The sequence below is a fragment of the Heptranchias perlo genome, chromosome 12 (genome assembly GCF_035084215.1).
Source record: "Heptranchias perlo isolate sHepPer1 chromosome 12, sHepPer1.hap1, whole genome shotgun sequence".
Taxonomy (NCBI): Eukaryota; Metazoa; Chordata; class Chondrichthyes; order Hexanchiformes; family Hexanchidae; genus Heptranchias; species Heptranchias perlo.
In genome coordinates, this window is record NC_090336.1 from 62,465,517 (window position 1) to 62,484,832 (window position 19,316).

Here is a 19,316-nt window from a genome sequence, read left to right on the forward strand (position 1 = left end):
AGTGTATGTAATCTTGAGCAAAAGCAATATCTACTGCAACAAGAAAAGGTTAAAGAGGCCAGGGAGAGGCTTTATCTGATATCGCCAGCACAACAAAAGTTTAAGGTAAGACTGCAAGGTTGTTCCAAGGTATCTTGCAGATCCTAATTCCCTCTCACATCTGCGAGAGTTGGAGCCTAGGAGCGATGGTCGGCAATATTAGAAGGAAAACGTGTGTAATGTATTTGTGTGATGTTTATTGGTCTGCTGTTTTAGTGGAGTCGTTAACCCAGTTACGATAAAAGGGTCAACGCTTGTGTTAATAGATTGGATAAAGGAGCCCTCGAAATACATAGAAAGAAAGACGTGCATTTATATCGTGCCTTTCATGGCCTCAGGACATCCCAAAGCGCTTTGCAGCCAATGAAGTACTTTTGAAGTGTAGTCACTGTTGTAATGTAGAAAACGCAGCAGTCAATTTGTGCACAGCAAGCTCCCACAAACAGCAATGTGATAATGACCAGATCATCTGTTTTTTAATTATACCAAAAGCAAAATACTGCGGATGCTGGAAATCTGAAATAAAAACAGAAAATGCTGGAAATACTCAGCAGGTCAGGCAGCATCTGTAGAGAGAGAATCAGAGTTAACGTTTCAGGTCGATGACCTTTCGTTAGAACTGGAAGAAGTAAGAGATTTAACACTTTATAAACAGGTACAGAGCCAGGCAAGGAGAGGGTGTGGGGGGTGGGGGGCGTTGGGGATGTGGGGCGGGGGGGATGGAAGGAAAGAATAAAAGGGAAGGTTTGTGATCAGGTAGAGGGCAGGAGTGATTAAATGATAAAAGGGATGATGGTGCAAGGCAAGGAGGGTGGTAATGGGACAAGTGAAGAAACAAAAGATGGGTCTAGAGGAGCTATAAATGGCAACAGCAGAACTATTACCAGCACCTGCTGTCTGGAGAAAATGGGAGCAGTGGTTTTGATCTGAAATCCAGGTTGAGTCTGGAGGGTTGTAAAGTGCCTAATGGAGAGTCCGTGGAGCTTCAATGGAACAGTGTAGGAGGCCAAGGTCAGAGTGGGAGTGAGATGGAGAATTAAAATGGCAAGTGACCGAAAGCTTAGGTCACGCTTTTTAAAAAATTCGTTCATGGGATGTGGGCGTCGCTGGCGAGGCCAGCATTTATTGCCTATCCCTAATTGTCCTTGAGAAGGTGGTGGTGAGCCGCCTTCTTGAACCGCTGCAGTCCGTGTGGTGAAGGTTCTCCCACAGTGCTGTTAGGAAGGGAGTTCCAGGATTTTGACCCAGCGACGATGAAGGAATGGTGATATATTTCCAAGTTGGGATGGTGTGTGACTTGGAGGGGAATGTGCAGGTGGTGTTGTTCCCATGTGCCTGCTGCCCTTGTCCTTCTAGGTGGTGGAGGTCGCGGGTTTGGGAGGTGTTGTCGAAGAAGCCTTGGCGAGTTTCTGCAGTGCATCCTGTGGATGGTACACACTGCAGCCACGGTGCGCCGGTGGTGAAGGGAGTGAATGTTTAGGGTGGTGGATGGGGTGTCAATCAAGTGGGCTGCTTTGTCCTGGATAGTGTCGAGCTTCTTGAGTGTTGTTGGAGCTGCACTCATCCAGGCAAGTGGAGAGTATTCCATCACATGCTTGCGGGCTGAGCAGAGGTGTTCAGCAAAGTGATCACCCAATTTGTGTTTGGCCTCCCCTGTGTAGAGGAGACCGCATCATGTAAAGTGAACACAGTACACTAAATTGAAAGAAGTACAAGTAAATCGCTGTTTCACCTGGAAGGAGTGTTTGGGGCCCTTGATGGTGGGAAGGGAGGAGGTGAAAGGGCAGGTGTTGCATCTCCTGCACTCGCACAGGAGGGTGCTGTGTGGAGGAGAGCGGGTGTTGGAGGTGATGGAAGAGTAGACCAGGGTGCCTCGGAGGGAACAGTCCCTAGAGAATGCTGAAATAATTGGGTGGAGGACAGGAGGTGATCGCATGGCAAGCGTGAGGTTAGCAGGAGACAAAAGGAGGCCTAATGAGAGGAATCAAAGAAATAGAAGATGTATACTAGACTGAGTGTGCCTGTGAATAGCTAAAGGGAGATAGGTAAAAAGGGAAGCCCAGAAAACCGGCAAAGCAGAGCAGGTACCTGTGTCCTGGGAGTCTGGTGGAAGGAGAAAAGAAAGAAGCTTGTCGACCTCAGCCTATGACTCTCCCAGCTTTTACTGACCCTCCTAGACTGGTCAAGGAAATTCCCAATGACCTATTTATAACTCCGCCTCTTCCCAAGATTGATTGGTGGCCGTGCCTTCAGCTGCCTAGGCCCTAAGCTCTGGAATTCCCTCCCTAAACCTCTCCACATCTCTACCTCTCCTCCTTTAAGACACTCCTTAAAACCTACCTCTCTGACCAAGCTTTTGGTCACCTGTCCTGATATCTCCTTATATGGTTTGGTGTCAAATTTCCATTCCTGTGAAGCGTCTTGGGATGTTTTACCACGTTAAAGGCGCTATATAAATGCAAGTTGTTGTTGTTACTGTGTCATTATGGTGCCTTTAATTTGAGCTCAACTGTCATAAGCTGAATACTGAAGAAACCACTCGGCCCTCAGCCCTTCACTTTGATGTAGCCCTGATCTTGGCTACGGTGCGTGAACACTGTGTCGGAACAGAGGGCAGTGAGCTGCAACTCAAATTTTAATGAGCTGTCTGTCTCCTCTTCCAGCCAAAAAAAAGTCCGTGCTCATCCAGTACAACTACTTCAAATGACCGTGACACTCTGAGAACACGCACCACATCATTTTAATATTTAAATTAGCTTCCAAGAATGTGCAACTTTACCTGGAACTAGTAGTGCCCACTGGGCATCCAATCAAATCACTCCATTTCAATTACGGCCCATTAACACAGGTTTCCATGTCAGTCAACACTTGAATGGGAACCAATGGTATTGGTTGTCAGAAGTGACAGCCATAAATCATATTATAATTGATTAGCCACAGTTTGCAAAAAGATATGTTGAGAAATAGTTGAGATGCTGAACTGCTTTTTCATTTGAATATTAGCATATTTAGCCCCTTAGGAAGAAAATGCTTGACAAGAGTTCTAATGATTTTTTTTACAGCTACTGGATTTGATTGTAATTTGTCCTTATGAACACTGTAATTTCAAAGCTGACATAAGGCCAGCAATTCCTACAAGTGTCGTTTACTGCCACTTTGCACAAAACGGTGAAAATATTATTCTCCATCCCATTCTGCCTCTGGATAAACAAGAAAATGAACCTTAAAAAAAAAAGTAGTCATTTTCAGACCTGATAGAAAAGGAGCGACTGCAAATTAGTTTTTCAATGCATATATAATCATGAAAAATGGGCTATTTGCCGCATTATTTCATAAGGCTTTATAGACTCATCGTGAGTGACGAGCTGTTAGTGGCTGCGTGTTAGGAATATGGGTCTGCCATTGATACCTCAATACAAAAATATAAACAAAGTACTGCAGATCCTGGAAATCTGAAACAAGAAACAGAAAGTGCCAGAAACATTCATCGAACCAGGGAGTATCTGTGAAGAAAGGAAAACATTTTAACGTTTCAGGCACAGCTCTTCATCGGCACCAAAAAATATTACAGCTGAAACAGTTCGCCATTTTACCACACTGAAAAGAAACAAAAGGACTTGCATTTATATAGCGCCTTTCACTATAGGTGCAAAGGTGCAAAAAAAGATTCACAAGGATGAGACCAGAACTGAGAGGCTATCCTTACCAAGAAAGATTGAACAGGCTGGGACTCTTTTCTCTAGAATCAGATCAGCCATGATCTCATTAAATGGCGGAGCAGGCTTGAGGGGCCGAATAGCCTACTCCTGCTCCTACCTCTTATGGTCTTATAAAAGAGAAGGCTGAGGGGTGACCTCATAGAGGTCTTTAAGATAAAGATAGGGTTTGATAGGGAAGACGTACAAAAAATGTTTCCACTGTGGGGAGTCCAAAACTAGGGATCATAAATATAAAATAGTTGTGAATAAATCCAATAGGGAATTCAGGAGAAACTTCTTTACCCAGAGAATGGTGAGAATGTGGAACGTGCTACCTCAAGGAGTAGTTGAGGCAAATAGCATAGATGCATTTAAGGGGAAGCTACATAAGCATGAGGGAGAAAGGATAGAAGGATATGCTCATCGGGTTAGATGAAGGAGGTGGGGAGGACGCTCGTGTGGAGCATAAACGTCAGCATTGACCAGTTGGGCTGAATGGCCTGTTTTTGTGCTGTAGTTTCGATGTGCCTCAATGTAACTCAGGACGTCCCAAAGCACTTTACAGCCAATGAAATACTTTTTGAAGTGTAGTCACTGTGGTAATGTAGGGAAACGTGGCAGCCAATTTGCACACAGCAAGATCCCACGAACAACAATGAGACAATGACCAGATAATCTGGGGTTTTTTGGGTGATGTTGGTTGCGGTGATAAATATTGGCCAGGACACCAGAGAGAACTCCCCTGCTCTTCTTCGAAATAGTGGCAGTGGGATCTTGTCTGTCCACCTGAGAGGGCAGACAGGTTTAACGTCTCATCCGAAAGATGGCATCTCTGACAGTGCAGCTGGATTTAATTAATGTTTTTTAGAATATTCAGAGTACAGTTACAGAAATATTTGAAATGGAATTCTGTATTTAATAGTTTGGATCGTTCTGCTTTATCACGTGTCAAACTAAGAGACTGGAATACATGGGCTGGAAGTTAAGCTTCTGTTGTATAGAGTTCTGGTTAAGCCACATCTGGAGTATTGTGTTCAGTTCTGGGTGCCGCACCTCAGGAAGAATATATTGGCCTTGGAGGGGGTGCAGTGCAGATTCACCAGAATGACAATGGGGCTAAAAAGTTTGAATTACGAGGACAGGTTGCACAGACTGGGCTTGTATTCTCTTGAGTTTAGAAGATTAAAGGGATGATCTAATTGAGGTGTTTAAGATGATCATGAGATAGAGAGAAACTATTTCCTCTGGTGGGGGAATCCAGAACAAGGGGGCATATACTAAAAGAGCTAGGCTGTTCAGGGGTGATGTCAGGAAACACTTCTTCACACAAAGGGTAGTGGAAATCTGGAACTCTCTCCCCCCAAAAAAGCCATTGAGGCTGGGAGTCAATTGAAAATGTCAAAGAGAGATTGTTAGATTTTTGTAAGGTAAGGGTATTAAGGGATATGAAACCAAGACTGGTAAATGGAGTTAAGATACAGACCAGCCATGATCTCATTGAATGGCAGAACAGGCTTGATTGGCTGAATGGCCTACTGCTATGTTCCTAGTATCTCGACTCCTCACTACTGTAATGGAACCATTCTGCCGTCATATGACTAGGTGCAAGATAGAGGAGTGGGAAGCGGATTGTGGAAACCGTATCATCACGAGTTAAATACGCTTTGTTTTAAACAGCCGACTGTTGCATATTCTATTGATGATGTTCAAGTCCCACCATTTATCAGTGAGATGTTTGATCAATGGAAGGCTATTTGTCAAGGATGAGCAAACTTGGAGTGTTTGGTTTGATTCCTTCCAAACCAACTGAAACATATCCAGCTCTGTGCCAGATCCAAATCACTAAAGCTACTGCCCATATCAATAGTAAAACAAGAGCTTGGCTCCGATCCAAATGACTTTATTTCTTGACTCACAACAGGTTCTCATTGAATAATTTGACAAGTCTTTCAAGCCCAAATTGGTCTTGGCTTGCAGTTTTGTTGCTTTAGTTTGAATAGGTTCCCTTCTATGGATTTCTGTAGCTGTCGGGATCTTTCTATTTTCAGTATGTACAAAAAGAAAGGTGGTTGAAGACCATCAGGCCCCTCAACACTCACCTGATGCATCGGTCAATGCAGCCCTGTGCACTACCTTTGTCGACCACTAGCAATGCTGACCCTGGGAGCTTTGTTAAAGCTGTGATATATTCCTCCATCGTACCCTTTCGTTCTCGAAAAAGGTCCTGGTACTGCCATCACTCCGGCCGTGATCCTGGCAATTATGTCGGGATTGCACCTGCCATTGACCTCTGCCGCTGACCAAACCAGAGTATGCGGGGTCATTGGGAGGTCTCCTCAGCTGTATACGGGCGATGGGCGCCTGAGTCACTAGGGAATACTTCTCAGGCACCCGGCTGTGACCTTGACACCCGGGCCAAGGGGCAGTGTATTGGAAGCCCCCCTGGAAATATTCAACTGCTTGCTCCGCCCCCGGCCCCGGCCCCCTCTCATCCCCTGAGGCCCCTTTGTAAGGGTGCTAAAGTCACATCATTTCGGTGTGTCCCACTTCCACCATTAAAATGGCCAATCAACCTTTTTCTTCTGGGCATACTGGCCAAGGAATGAGTGGAGCTCTGAGAGAGGTGGAAGAAGCAGAAACCCCCAAAGTGGGGAGCACCCCCCACCCCTCCATGTCATTGGCCTTGTTTGGGGTGGTCCCAAACAAGATAATTAACAACTGCGACTCTAGGTAAGGATATATCATATCTGGGTCCCGACATAGCTTACAGCCATTCCACAGTACTCCTGCTCGAGTTATACTGTGACTGCACTGGAAGGGCTAAGGTTTCAGGCACCTATCTAGTTTCCATCTCCATGCATGCCATTAATACCAGTCCTCTGTTTATTTCAAAACAAGATGACATTTGTCATTCTATCAAACCATTAAACATATCTGACCATTGTCTTTATTTCACATTTTAAGGTTAAGAACTAACTGTCTCAATGACTAAAAATCCTAAATTGTTATTAATATTTTTATTTGTTTTTTTTGATGATACACTCTGCTACTCAGCCATATTCTCAGTGTTTCGCAGAATGTAACAGTTTTTCAGGTGAGAGTAATTTTGGACAGTTGAGGCAGGCGTGAGGTAGCGATCCTGGTACATACTCTGGGATTGCGATCGGCAGGAACCTCTGCTGCTGACCCCAGCATACACTTCTCCATTGGGATAGTGGGCACCCCACTCCAACGAGGGTGAATCTGGGGGACCCACCATGCTGGTGAGGCCAGAAAATCCAGCTGAACATCCCAGAGGAGGTAGTTGAGATACTGGATGGGCTAAAAATTGATAAAGAGGAGGTCCTAGAAAGGCTGGTTGTACTTAAAGTAGATAAGTCACCACGTCCGGATGGGATGCATCCTAAGTTGCTGAGGGAAGTAAGGGTGGAAATTGCGGAGGTGCTGGCCGTAATCTTCCAAACATCCTTAGATACAGAGGGGGTGGTGCCAAAGGTCTGGAGATTTGCAAATGTTACACCCTTGTTCAAAAAAGGGTGTAAGGATAAACCCAGCAACTATAGGCCAGTCAGTTTAACCTGGGCGGTGGGGCAACTTTTAGAAACGATAATCCGGGACAAAATTAACAGTCACTTGGATAAGTGTGGATTAATTAAGGAAAGCCAGCACGGATTTGTTAAAGACAAATTGTGTTTAACTAACTTGATTGAGTTTTTTGATGAAGTAACAGAGAGGGTTGATGAGGGCAAAGTGGTTGATGTAGTGTATATGGACATCCAAAAGGTATTTGATAAAGTGATACATAATAGGCTTGTCAGCAAAGTTGAAGCTCATGGAATAACTGGGGCAGTGGCAGCATGGACACGAAATTGGCTCAGTGACAAGAAACAGAGAGTAGTGGTGAACGGTTGTTTTTTGGACTGGAGGAAGGTGTACAGTGGTGTTCCCCAGGGGTCGGTACTAGGACCACTGCTTTTCTTGATATATATTAATGACTTGGACTTGGGTGTACAGGGTACAATTTCCAAATTTGCAGATGACACAAAACTTGGAAGTGTAATGAACAGTGAATAGGACAGTCATAGACTTCAAGAGGATATAGTCAGGCTGGTGGAATGGCAGATGAAATTTAACACAGAGAAATGCGAAGTGATACATTTCAGTAGGAAGAGTGAGGAGAGGCAATATAAACTAAAAGGTACAATTCTAAAGAGGGTGCAGGAACAGAGAGAACTGCGGGTATATGTGCACAAATCACTGAAGGCGGCAGGGCAGGTTGAGAAAGTGGTTAAAAATGCATGCGGGACCCTGGGCTTTATAAATAGAGGCGTAGAGTACAAAAGCCAGGAAGTCATGATGAACCTTTATAAAACACTGGCTCAGCCACAGCTAGAGTATTGTGTCCAATTCTGGGCACTGCACTTTCGGATACAGCAAAGGCTATGGGCCCCGACAACATCCCGGCTGTAATGCTGAAGACTTGTGCTCCAGAACTAGCCGCGCCTCTAGCCAAGCTGTTCCAGTGCAGCAACAACACTGGCATCTACCCAACAATGTGGAAAATTGCCCAGGTATGTCCTGTCCACAAAATGCAGGACAAATCCAATCCGGCCAATTACCGCCCCATCAGTCTACTCTCAATCATCAGCAAAGTGATGGAAGGTGTCGTCGACAGTGCTATCAAGCGGCACTTACTCACCAATAACCTGCTCACCGATGCTCAGTTTGGGTTCCGCCAGGACCACTCGGCTCCAGACCTCATTACAGCCTTGGTCCAAACATGGACAAAAGAGCTGAATTCCAGAGGTGAGGTGAGAGTGACTGCCCTTGACATCAAGGCAGCATTTGACCGAGTGTGGCACCAAGGAGCCCTAGTAAAATTGAAGTCAATGGGAATCAGGGGGAAAACTGTCCAGTGGCTGGAGTCATACCGAGCACAAAGGAAGATGGTAATGGTTGTTGGAGGCCAATCATCTCAGCCCCAGGACATTGCTGCAGGAGTTCCTCAGGGCAGTGTCCTTGGCCCAACCATCTTCAGCTGCTTCATCAATGATCTTCCCTCCATCATAAGGTCAGAAATGGGGATGTTCGCTGATGATTGCACAGTGTTCACTTCCATTTGCAACCCCTCTGATAATGAAGCAGTCCTTGCCCGCATGCAGCACGACCTGGACAACATCCAGGCTTGGGCTGATATATGGCAAGTAACATTAGCGCCAGACAAGTGCCAGGCAATGACCATCTCCAACAAGAGATAGTCTAACCACCTCTCCTTGATATTCAACGGCATTACCATTGCCGAATCCCCCACCATCAACATCCTGCAGGTCACCATTGACCAGAAACTTAACTGGACTATCCACATAAATACTGTGGCAACAAGAGCAGGTCAGAGGCTGGGTATTCTGCGGCGAGTGACTCACCTCCTGACTCCCCAAAGCCTTTCCACCATCTACAAGGCACAAGTCAGGAGTGTGATGGAATACTCTCCACTTGCCTGGATGAGGGCAGCTCCAACAACACCCAAGAAGCTCCACACCATCCAGGACAAAGCAGCCCGCTTGATTGGCACCCCATCCACCACCCTAAAGGGGGATGACTTATCAGGGGAAGGCAGCAGCAGCCAACTTCCTGGCACCAGGGGTAGCTCTGCTGCACAGGCTGGGAGGAAAAAGAGTGGAAGAGCTATAGTGGTAGGGGATTCTCTCGTAAGGGGAACAGACAGGCGTTTCTGTTGCCGTAAACGTGACTCCAGGATGGTTTGTTGCCTCCCTGGTGCCAGGGTCATGGATGTCACTGAGCGGCTACAGGGCATTCTCAAGGGGGAGGGTGAGCAGGCAGAGGTCGTGGTCCACATTGGGACCAACGACATAGGTAGGAAGGGAGATGAGGTCCTGCATCAAGAATTTAGGGAGCTAGGCAGCAGATTAAAGAGCAGGACCTCAAAGGTTGTAATCTATGGATTACTCCCAGTGCCACGGGCTAGTGTGTATAGAAATAGGAGGATAGAACAGATGAATGCGTGGCTAAAGAGTTGGTGCAGGAGGGAGGGTTTCAGTTTCCTGGATCACTGGGCCTGCTTCTGGGGAAGGTGGGACTTGTACAAATCGGACGGGTTGCATCTGAACCAGAGCGGGACAAATATCCTTGCGGGGAGGTTTGCTAGCACTGTTGGGGGGGTTTAAACTAACTTGGCAGGGGGATGGGATACAGAGTGGAGCTACAATAGGGGGTGATGTGCAGACAAATATAGAGAAAAAAACAAGTCAGCTTGGAAGACAGGGCAAATATGTGAGGGCAAGGCTGGATGGCATCTATTTTAATGCAAGGAGTCTTGCGAATAAGGTGGATGAACTGAAGGTGTTGATAAACACATGGGAGTATGATATTGTTGCTGTCACAGAGACATGGTTGAGGGAGGGGCAAGACTGGCAGCTCAATATTCCGGGGTACAGAATCTTCAGGCGAGACAGAGGGGGAGGTATAAGAGGAGGGGGGGTCGCAATATTAATTAAAGAATCAATTACTTCCATAAGGAGGGATGATATATTAGCAGGTTCCTCTAATGAGGCCATATGGGTGGAGCTTAAAAACAAAAAGGGGGCAAGCACTTTGATGGGAGTGTACTATAGGCCCCCAAACAGTCAGGGGGAGATAGAGGAACAGATATGTAGGCAAATCTCAGAAAATTGTGCAAATAATAGGGTAATAATAGTGGGGGATTTCAACTTCCCCAATATTAACTGGAATACTCAGAGTGTAAAAGGCTTAGAGGGTACAAAATTCTTAACGTGCATCCAGGAGAGCTTTTTGAGCCAGCATGTAGCAAGTCCTACAAGAGAGGGGGCGGTACTGGACCTAATTCTAGGGAATGTGGCCGGCCAAGTGGAGGAAGTGCCAGTAGGTGAGCACTTTGGTGACAGTGACCATAATTCGGTGAGATTTAAGGTGGTCATGGAAAAGGACAGGGAGGGGCCGGAAATAAAGGTTCTAAATTGGGGGAAGGCCGATTTTAATAGGATAAGGCAGGATCTGGCCAAAATGGACTGGGATCAGCTGCTTGTAGGAAAATCCGCATCGGAGCAATGGGAGTCTTTCGGAAGGGAGATTGAGACCATACAATGGCAACATGTTCCCGTAAAGGTCAAGGGTGGTTCCAAGAACTCCAGGGAACCTTGGATATCAGGGGATATACGAGAATGGATTAGGAAAAAAAGGAGGGCTGTTGGCAGATAGAAAAGGCTAAAGACGGAGGAAGCCCTAGAGGAGTACAAAAAGTGCAGGGGGATACTTAAAAAAGAAATTAGGAGATCAAGGAGGGGCCATGAAATAACACTGGCGAGCAAAATAAAGGAAAATCCTAAGATGTTTTATAAGTATATTAAGGGTAAGAGGATGACTAGGGAAAAAATAGGGCCCATTAGGGACAAAAATGGCAATCTGTGTGTGGAGCCGGCAGATGTAGGAGGGGTTCTAAATGAATTTTTTGCATCTGTTTTCACTATGGAGAAGGACGATGTAGACATAGAAATACAGCAGGGGGACTGTGATATACTCGAACATATTAACATCGAGCGGGAGGAGGTATTGGTGGTTTTAGCAGGCCAAAAAATGGATAAATCCCCAGGCCCGGACGAAATGTATCCCAGGCTACTGTGTGAGGCAAAGGAGGAGATTGCGGGGGCTCTAACACATATATTCAGAACCTCTCTGGCCACAGGGGATGTGCCAGAGGACTGGAGAACCGCTAATGTAGTACCATTATTCAAGAAGGGGAGTAGGGAAAAACCGGGGAACTACAGGCCAGTGAGCCTAACATCAGTGGTAGGAAAATTATTGGAAAAAATTCTGAAGGACAAAATTAGTCTCCACTTGGAGAAGCAAGGGTTAATCAGGGATAGTCAACATGGCTTTGTCAAGGGAAGATCATGTCTGACTAATTTGATTGAATTTTTTGAGGGGGTGACTCGGCGTGTGGATGAGGGTAACGCAGTGGATGTGGTATACATGGATTTCAGTAAGGCCTTCGATAAAGTCCCGCACAGGAGACTGGTCAAGAAGGTACGAGCCCATGGAATCCAGGGTGCCTTGGCACTTTGGATACAAAACTGGCTTAGTGGCAGAAGGCAGAGGGTGATGGTCGAAGGTTGTTTTTGTGACTGGAAGCCTGTGGCCAGTGGGGTACCACAGGGATCGGTGCTGGGTCCCTTGCTGTTTGTGGTCTACATTAATGACTTGGATATGAATGTAAAAGGTATGATCAGTAAGTTCGCTGATGATACAAAAATTGGTAGGGTGGTAAATAGCGAGGAGGATAGCCTCAGTCTGCAGGACGATATAGATGGGTTGGTCAGATGGGCGGAACAGTGGCAAATGGAATTTAACCCGGAAAATTGCGAGGTGATGCACTTTGGAGGGACTAACAAGGCAAGGGAATACACAATGAATGGGAGGACCCTAGGCAAGACAGAGGGTCAGAGGGATCTTGGTGTGCAAGTTCACAGATCCCTGAAGGCGGCGGAACAGGTAGATAAGGTGGTAAAGAAGGCATATTGGATACTTGCCTTTATTAGCCGAGGCATAGAATATATGAGCAAGGAGGTTATGATGGAGCTGTATAAAACACTGGTTAGGCCACAGCTGGAGTACTGTGTGCAGTTCTGGTCGCCACACTACAGGAAGGATGTGATCGCTTTGGAGGGGGTGCAGAGGAGATTCACCAGGATGTTACCAGGGCTGGAGCGCTTCAGCTATGAAGAGAGACTGGGAAGATTGGGTTTGTTTTCCTTGGAGCAGAGGAGGCTGAGGGGGGACATGATTGAGGTGTACAAAATTATGAGGGGCACAGATAGGATGGATACTAAGGAGCTTTTTCCCTTCGTTGAGGGTTCTATAACAAGGGGACATAGATTCAAGGTAAAAGGCGGGAGGTTTAGAGGGGATTTGAGAAAGAACTTTTTCACCCAGAGGGTGGTTGGAGTCTGGAACTCACTGCCTGAAAGGGTTGTGGAGGCAGGAACCCTCACAACATTCAAGAAGCATTTGGATGAGCACTTGAAATGCCATAGCATACAAGGCTACGGACCAAATGCTGGAATATGGGATTAGAGTAGACAGGGCTTGATGGCCGGCGTGGACACGATGGGCCGAAGGGCCTCTATCCGTGCCGTATAACTCTATAACTCTATGACTCTAAACATTCACTCCCTTCACCACCGGCGCACTGTGGCTGCAGTGTGTACCATCCACAGAATGCACTGCAGCAACTCGCCAAGGCTTCTTCGACAGCACCTCCCAAACCCACGACCTCTACCAACTAGAAGGAAAAGGGCAGCAGGCGCATGGGAACAACACCACCTGCACGTTCTCTCCAAGTCACACACCATCCCGACTTGGAAATATATCGCCGTTCCTTCATCGTCGCTGGGTCAAAATCCTGGAACTCCCTTCCTAACAGCACTGTGGGAGAACCTTCACCACACGGACTGCAGCGGTTCAAGAAGGCGGCTCACCACCACCTTCTCAAGGGCAATTAAGGATGGGCAATAAATGCCGGCCTCGCCAGCGATGCCCACATCCCGTGAACGAATAAAAAAAAAGGAAGGATGTGAAGGCCTTAGAGAGGATGCAGAAAAGATTCACTGGAATGATTCCAGGGATGAGGTACTTCAGTTATGTGGATAGACTGGAGAAGCTGGGGTTGTTCTCCTTAGAGCAGGGAAGTTTGAGAGGAGATTTGATAGAGGTGTTCGAAATTATGAGTGGTCTAGACAGAGTGGATAGAGTGAAACTGTTCCCATTGGCAGAAGGGTCGAGAACCAGAGGACATAGATTTAAGGTAACTGGCAAAAGAACCAACTGTGACATAAGGAAAAACTTTTTTATATAGCGAGTGATTATGATCTGAAATCCACTGCCTGAGGTGATGGTGGAGGCGGATTCAATCGTGGCCTTCAAAAGGAAATTGAGGAAAAAATTTGCATGGCCACGGGGAAAGGGCGGGGGAGAGGGACGAGCTGGATTGCTCTTGCAGAGAGCCGACGCAGGCTTGATGGGCCGAATGGCCTCCTTCTCTGCTGTAACCATTCCATGATTCTATGATTCAAATCCCACCACGGCAGATTGAGAATTTGAATTGAGTTAAATTAAAAAGCTGGCATCAGTGACCATGAAGCTGTTGGATTCTCGTTTAAAACCCACCTGGTTCACTAATGTCCTTTGGGGAAGGAAACCTGCCGTCCTTACATGTTCTGGTCTATACGTGACCCCAGTCCCACACCAATGTGGTCTGGTAAGCCACTTAGTTGTATCAACCAAAACTGGCACCTAGGGATGGGCAATAAATGCCCACATCCTGAGAATTCATTTTTTATGAAACGGGTGCCCCAGAAGGGCCACAGATCTCTGTCCTCATTGTTTATAAGTGCCATATAAGGCTGTTAGTGAAACACATTCCAGCCAGAATCCCTTGGAGCTGTCTGGTTGGTCGCTACTTTATTCAATGTTGGACTTGTTTTGTTTCCCACCCCTCCAGCCTGTCGCAGCGAGAGCGAGGAGGAAACCAGGAGTTCAAATTGGAAGAAGTCCACTGCTGCTGAGAATGTCAAGGAGAAGAGGAATATGGAGCCAAAGGATCAGGATGTGTTATGGGTACGATATCAAAACTGACCACCTGTCAGATTCTTTGTTCATTAGGTTTTACTTCATCAGTGATTTAAGCACTAATTAGTTGCACCGTAGATTAATGGGTGTTTGATGAGTATCTAAATCCTAATTTTAATGCCATTATCTGTTAGGCAAATTCGGTATATCAAATATCTGCTCAGAGTTCCACCAGAGATAGACTTTGATGGGTAGTATCTGGGGAGAAATGTCATTATTCTTATTTATTTTAATTTTGACTCAAGGCCCTGTCTTCCAGCACCAATAGCACATTCTGATTCAGCAAGGGTGATACTAGAACTGAGATGTTATAACTATCAGGAAAGATTGTCCTGGTTGGGGCTCTTTTCTCTCAAAAAGAGAAGGCTGAGGGGTGACTTGATAGAGGTCTTTAAAATTACGATGGGGTTTGATAGGGTAGATGTAGAGAAGATGTTTCCACTTGTGGGGGAGACCAGAACTAGGGGTCATAAATGTAAGATGCTAATACTAATAAATCCCATAAGGAATTCAGGAGAAACTTCTTTACCCAGAGAGTGGTGAGAATGAGAAACTTGCTGCCACATAGAATGGTTGAGGCGATTAGCATAGATGCCTTTAAAGGGAAGCTAGATAAACACATGAGAGAGAAAGGAATAGAAGGATATACTGCTAGGGTTAGATGAAGTAGGGAGGGAGGAGGCTCATGTGGAGCATAAACACTGGCATAGACCAATTGGGCCGAATGGCCTGTTTCTGTGCTGTACATTCTATGTAATTCAAGCTGTGCTTCTGTACAGACACAAACTGGTTATCTCGATATACAACCATAAAATTGACAACTCGATTGCTGGAAAAGAACATTATGCTTTAATTTTAAAAAATCCTCCCTTGATATTTACCTCCAGTTTTCTCCCACTTGCCCCAGATCTCCTTTGCTCCAGTACCATGACTACCAGCCACCCACCCAAGTGACCATTCACATGAGCGTTGGGGGACTATTTGACTGAGGGGCCTAACTTGACCTCACTGTTACCTCCTGCCCCCACAGGCCCAGTTTCCAGGAGAGGAAACTGCATGCTGTTCAGGGTCAGCAACGTTGTTCAGTGATGGTAACGGTCGATGTAATTACAGCCTCCCACCAGTAGTGTTGCTGTAGTGCTTCAGTTTTGAATCAATTCCTTAGCCTGTACTGCAGAGAAATCCCTTGCATTTACCAACTCTACTTCTCTGTTTCCCAAATTGCCACACATTTTGCTATTTAACTGTAAATGATAATATTAAATCGAAGTATTACAAATAAGGACAGAATGGGGATTGCATTACATCTGTGCTCCCTGGTAAAATTATCCCTCACCCTCTAACTCCCCTGCTCTTCTTTGAAATAGTGCACTGGGATCTTTTACGTCCACCTGAAAGGACAGATAGGGCCTCGGTTTAATGTCTCATCCAAAAGATGGCACCTCCGACAGTGCAGCACCCCCTCAGCACTGCACAGGGAGTGTCAGCTTGGATTACATGCTCAAGTCTCTGGAGTGAGACTTGAACCCATAATCTTCTGACTCAGAGACAAGAGAGCTCCCCACAGAGCCACCACGGCTGACAAAGAATGAGTTCTGTAATCTTATAAGTTAGGACTGAACGACGTTGAAACTCACAAGTGTGTAAAGATCTTGAAGTGTGCACTTAATTTAAATTGTGCTCAACGGCACTCAACCATGTCCTGTTAAAATATACATTACAGAAAGAATTTTCCGGCAGGCAACTGCAGACTATTTCTAGATAAACGTACATCATTAATCCACTTGCGTGAATGTTGCCAAGCATTGGACAGCCATTGTTGAGGGATAAGCTAACCAGAAGTAGAACAAAACCCTCATCTCCACCAGAATCACAATAGAATAATGAATGATGCAAAGCTGCAATCTCATCGAAAGATGCAGAGGAAAGTTACAGACCGTGTGAGCTTTGGTCCCATGGGATCAGATGCTTGCGGATTCATTGATTGGGTTGTTGTTCTCTAATTATGCCCCATTATCTAATTTCCTCTGGAATTTGTTGCTGATTATTTGTGCTTCGTTGTCAAAGAAAAAAATGTGCGCGTTGTCATATTTCTCTCCATGTATAAGATGTGCCAAATGGATAATTAGTTGTGCAGAGTTTTAGCAGCTATCTTGAAATTATAATGGCAGTGTTGGTGTGAAGTGATTTTGTTTTGTACTGACGCTGTAGTGATGCTGTGAATTCAGCCTGAATCTGGATTCAGAGTAAGAACAAATAGCATGTGAGACACTGTTTTGTTTGGAGTCAGTTCTGGCCCATCACAAGTCTAGAGTTGGTTTGCATTCGAAACTGCTTCACATTGACACTAAACTAGGGGTGGTTGAGGTGAATATTATAGATGCATTTAAGGGGAAGCTAGATAAACACATGAGTGAGAAAGGAACAGAAGGATATGTTGAGAGGGTGAGATGAAGTAGGGTGGGAGGAGGCTCGTGTGGAGCATAAACACCAGCATAGACCAGTTGGGCTGAATGGCCTGTTGCTGTGCTGCATATTCTACGTAATTCGATGTAACCTGTTGTGTGAATGGACCATAGGTTTGGGCTGGATTATTTTTATGGCCAAGACTCAAAGATTTAATTTTCTTGTTTTCTTTTAGGTTTCGAAAGCTGACGCATGGGCAAAGCTGATTGATAGTGAAATGCGGAGGAAAGCAAACGTTGAAAGAATGCACAACAAAGAATGGCAGCGAGAAAAGCAACGGTAAGATCTGTCCTACTTGGGTTCAATGGTGAAGCAGCAGTCAGACCTGAAGATCACACAGAGCTGAGACTGGGGAAATAACCCCTGAAGTTGCATTGTTGGCAATATTGGCATTGGGCCCTCTAATGGTGACACCACACCCACATTGGCAGTAGGAAGGACTGGACCAGCCAATAATTGTGAGACGATTTCTCGTGCTGATTGTAATAGACTCCCAGAGCCTGGAAAACAAGCACTACAAGACGAGCCCCGATGTCCCATCTTGGCCTATTATGGGTTTTTTTTCCAGAGAAAGGATTTGGAAAATGGTATGTTGGCCTTTATTGCAAGGGGTTGGAGTACAAGAGTAAGGAAGATTTGCTACAATTGTAGAGGGCCTTAGTGAAACCACACCTGGAGTACCTGTGTACAGTTTTGGTCTCCTTATCTAAGGGAGGATATACTTACCTTAGAGGCGGTGCAATGAAGGTTCACTAGATTGATTCCTGGGATGAGAGGGTTGTGTTATGAGGAGAATTTGGGTAGAACAGGCTTATACTCTCTTGAGTTTAGAAGAATGAGAGGTGATCTCATTGAAAGATATAAGATTCTGATGGGGCTTGACAGGGTAGGTGCTGAGAGGCTGTTTCCTCTGGCTGGAGGGTCTCGAACTAGGGGTCATAATCCCTGGATAAGGGATCGGCCATTTAAGACTGAGATGAGGAGAAATTTCTTCACTCAGAGGGTTGTGAATCTTTGGAATTCTCTACCCCAGAGGGCTGTGGATGCTCAGTCGTTGAGTATTTTCAAGGCTGAGATCGATAGATTTTTGGAAGCTAAGGGAATCGAGGGACATGAGGATCAATGGGAAAGTGGAGTTGAGGTCAAAGATCATCCATGATCTTAGTGAATGGCGGAGCAGGTTCGAGGGCTGTATGGCCAACTCCTGCTCATATTTGTTATGTTCGTATGTACATTCTTAGGAACAATAAAATTTAAAGGGTTTTCTTTGAAAGAATAGTGTATTCACACAAGTTTAAAACAATAGGAGTTGAGGTGAAAGGTGGTTGAAATGCTAATGAGCTGAGCTTTTAATGAAGATTCGCCAAAGATGATAAATGATGAGAAAATCATTAACATTTCTCATGCGATCGATAAACACCTCATACTCATTGCGGTTAATTTCAACTTTTATTGACAAGTGAAAATGGGCGATAACAAATCGGTCGCCTGTTTTACACCTCTCCTCGATTCACACCCCACATGATTTACACACTCCCTGATTCACACCCCGCCCCGATTCACACCACTCCCCGATTCACACCCCGCCTGTTTTACACCCCTCCCCGATTCACACCCCGCCTGTTTTACACCCCTCCCCGATTCACAAACCGCCTGTTTTACACCCCGTGCCGATTCACACACCGCCAGTTTTACACCCCTCCCCAATTCACACACTGCCAGTTTTACACCCCTCCCCAATTCACAACCCGCCTGTTTTACACCTCTCCCCGATTCACACCCCTCCTGTTTTACGACCCTCCCCGATTATCACCCATCCTGTTTTACACCCCTCCCCGATTCACACCTCGCCTGTTTTAGGAACATAGGAACATAGGAACAGGAGTAGGCCATTCAGCCCCTCGTGCCTGCTCCGCCATTTGATAAGATTATGGCTGATCTGTGATCTAACTCCGTATATCTGCCTTTGGCCCATATCCCTCAATACCTTTGGTTGCCAAAAAGCTATCTATCTCAGATTTAGATTTAGCAATTGAGCTAGTATCAATTGCCGTTTGCGGAAGAGAGTTCCAAACTTCTACAACCCTTTGTGTGTAGAAATGTTTTCTAATCTCGCTCCTGAAAGGTCTGGCTCTAATTTTTAGACTGTGCCCCCTATTCCGAGAATCCCCAACCAGCGCAAATAGTTTCTTTCTATCCACACTATCTGTTCCCCTTAATATCTTATAAACTTCGATCAGATCACCCCTTAACCTTTTAAACTCAAAGAGAATACAACCCCAATTTGTGTAATCTCTCCTCGTAACTTAACCCTTGAAGTCCGGGTATCATTCCAGTAAACCTACGCTGCACTCCCTCCAAGGCCAATATGTCCTTCCGAAGGTGCGGTGCCCAGAACTGCTCACAGTACTCCAGGTGCGGTCTAACCAGGGTTTTGTATAGCTGCAGCAT

The 19,316-nt window shown here is 45.7% G+C and overlaps 1 long non-coding RNA gene across 1 annotated transcript in view; it reads left to right on the forward strand.

Moving 5' to 3' along the window:
• Positions 1–14,346, forward strand: part of LOC137327755 (uncharacterized) — a 109,750-nt gene extending 95,404 nt beyond the window's left edge. The window contains exon 3 of the long non-coding RNA XR_010964543.1: positions 14,272–14,346. This is a non-coding gene — a long non-coding RNA (uncharacterized lncRNA). The remainder of the gene's footprint in view (positions 1–14,271) is intronic.
• The last annotated feature ends 4,970 nt before the right edge of the window (positions 14,347–19,316 follow it).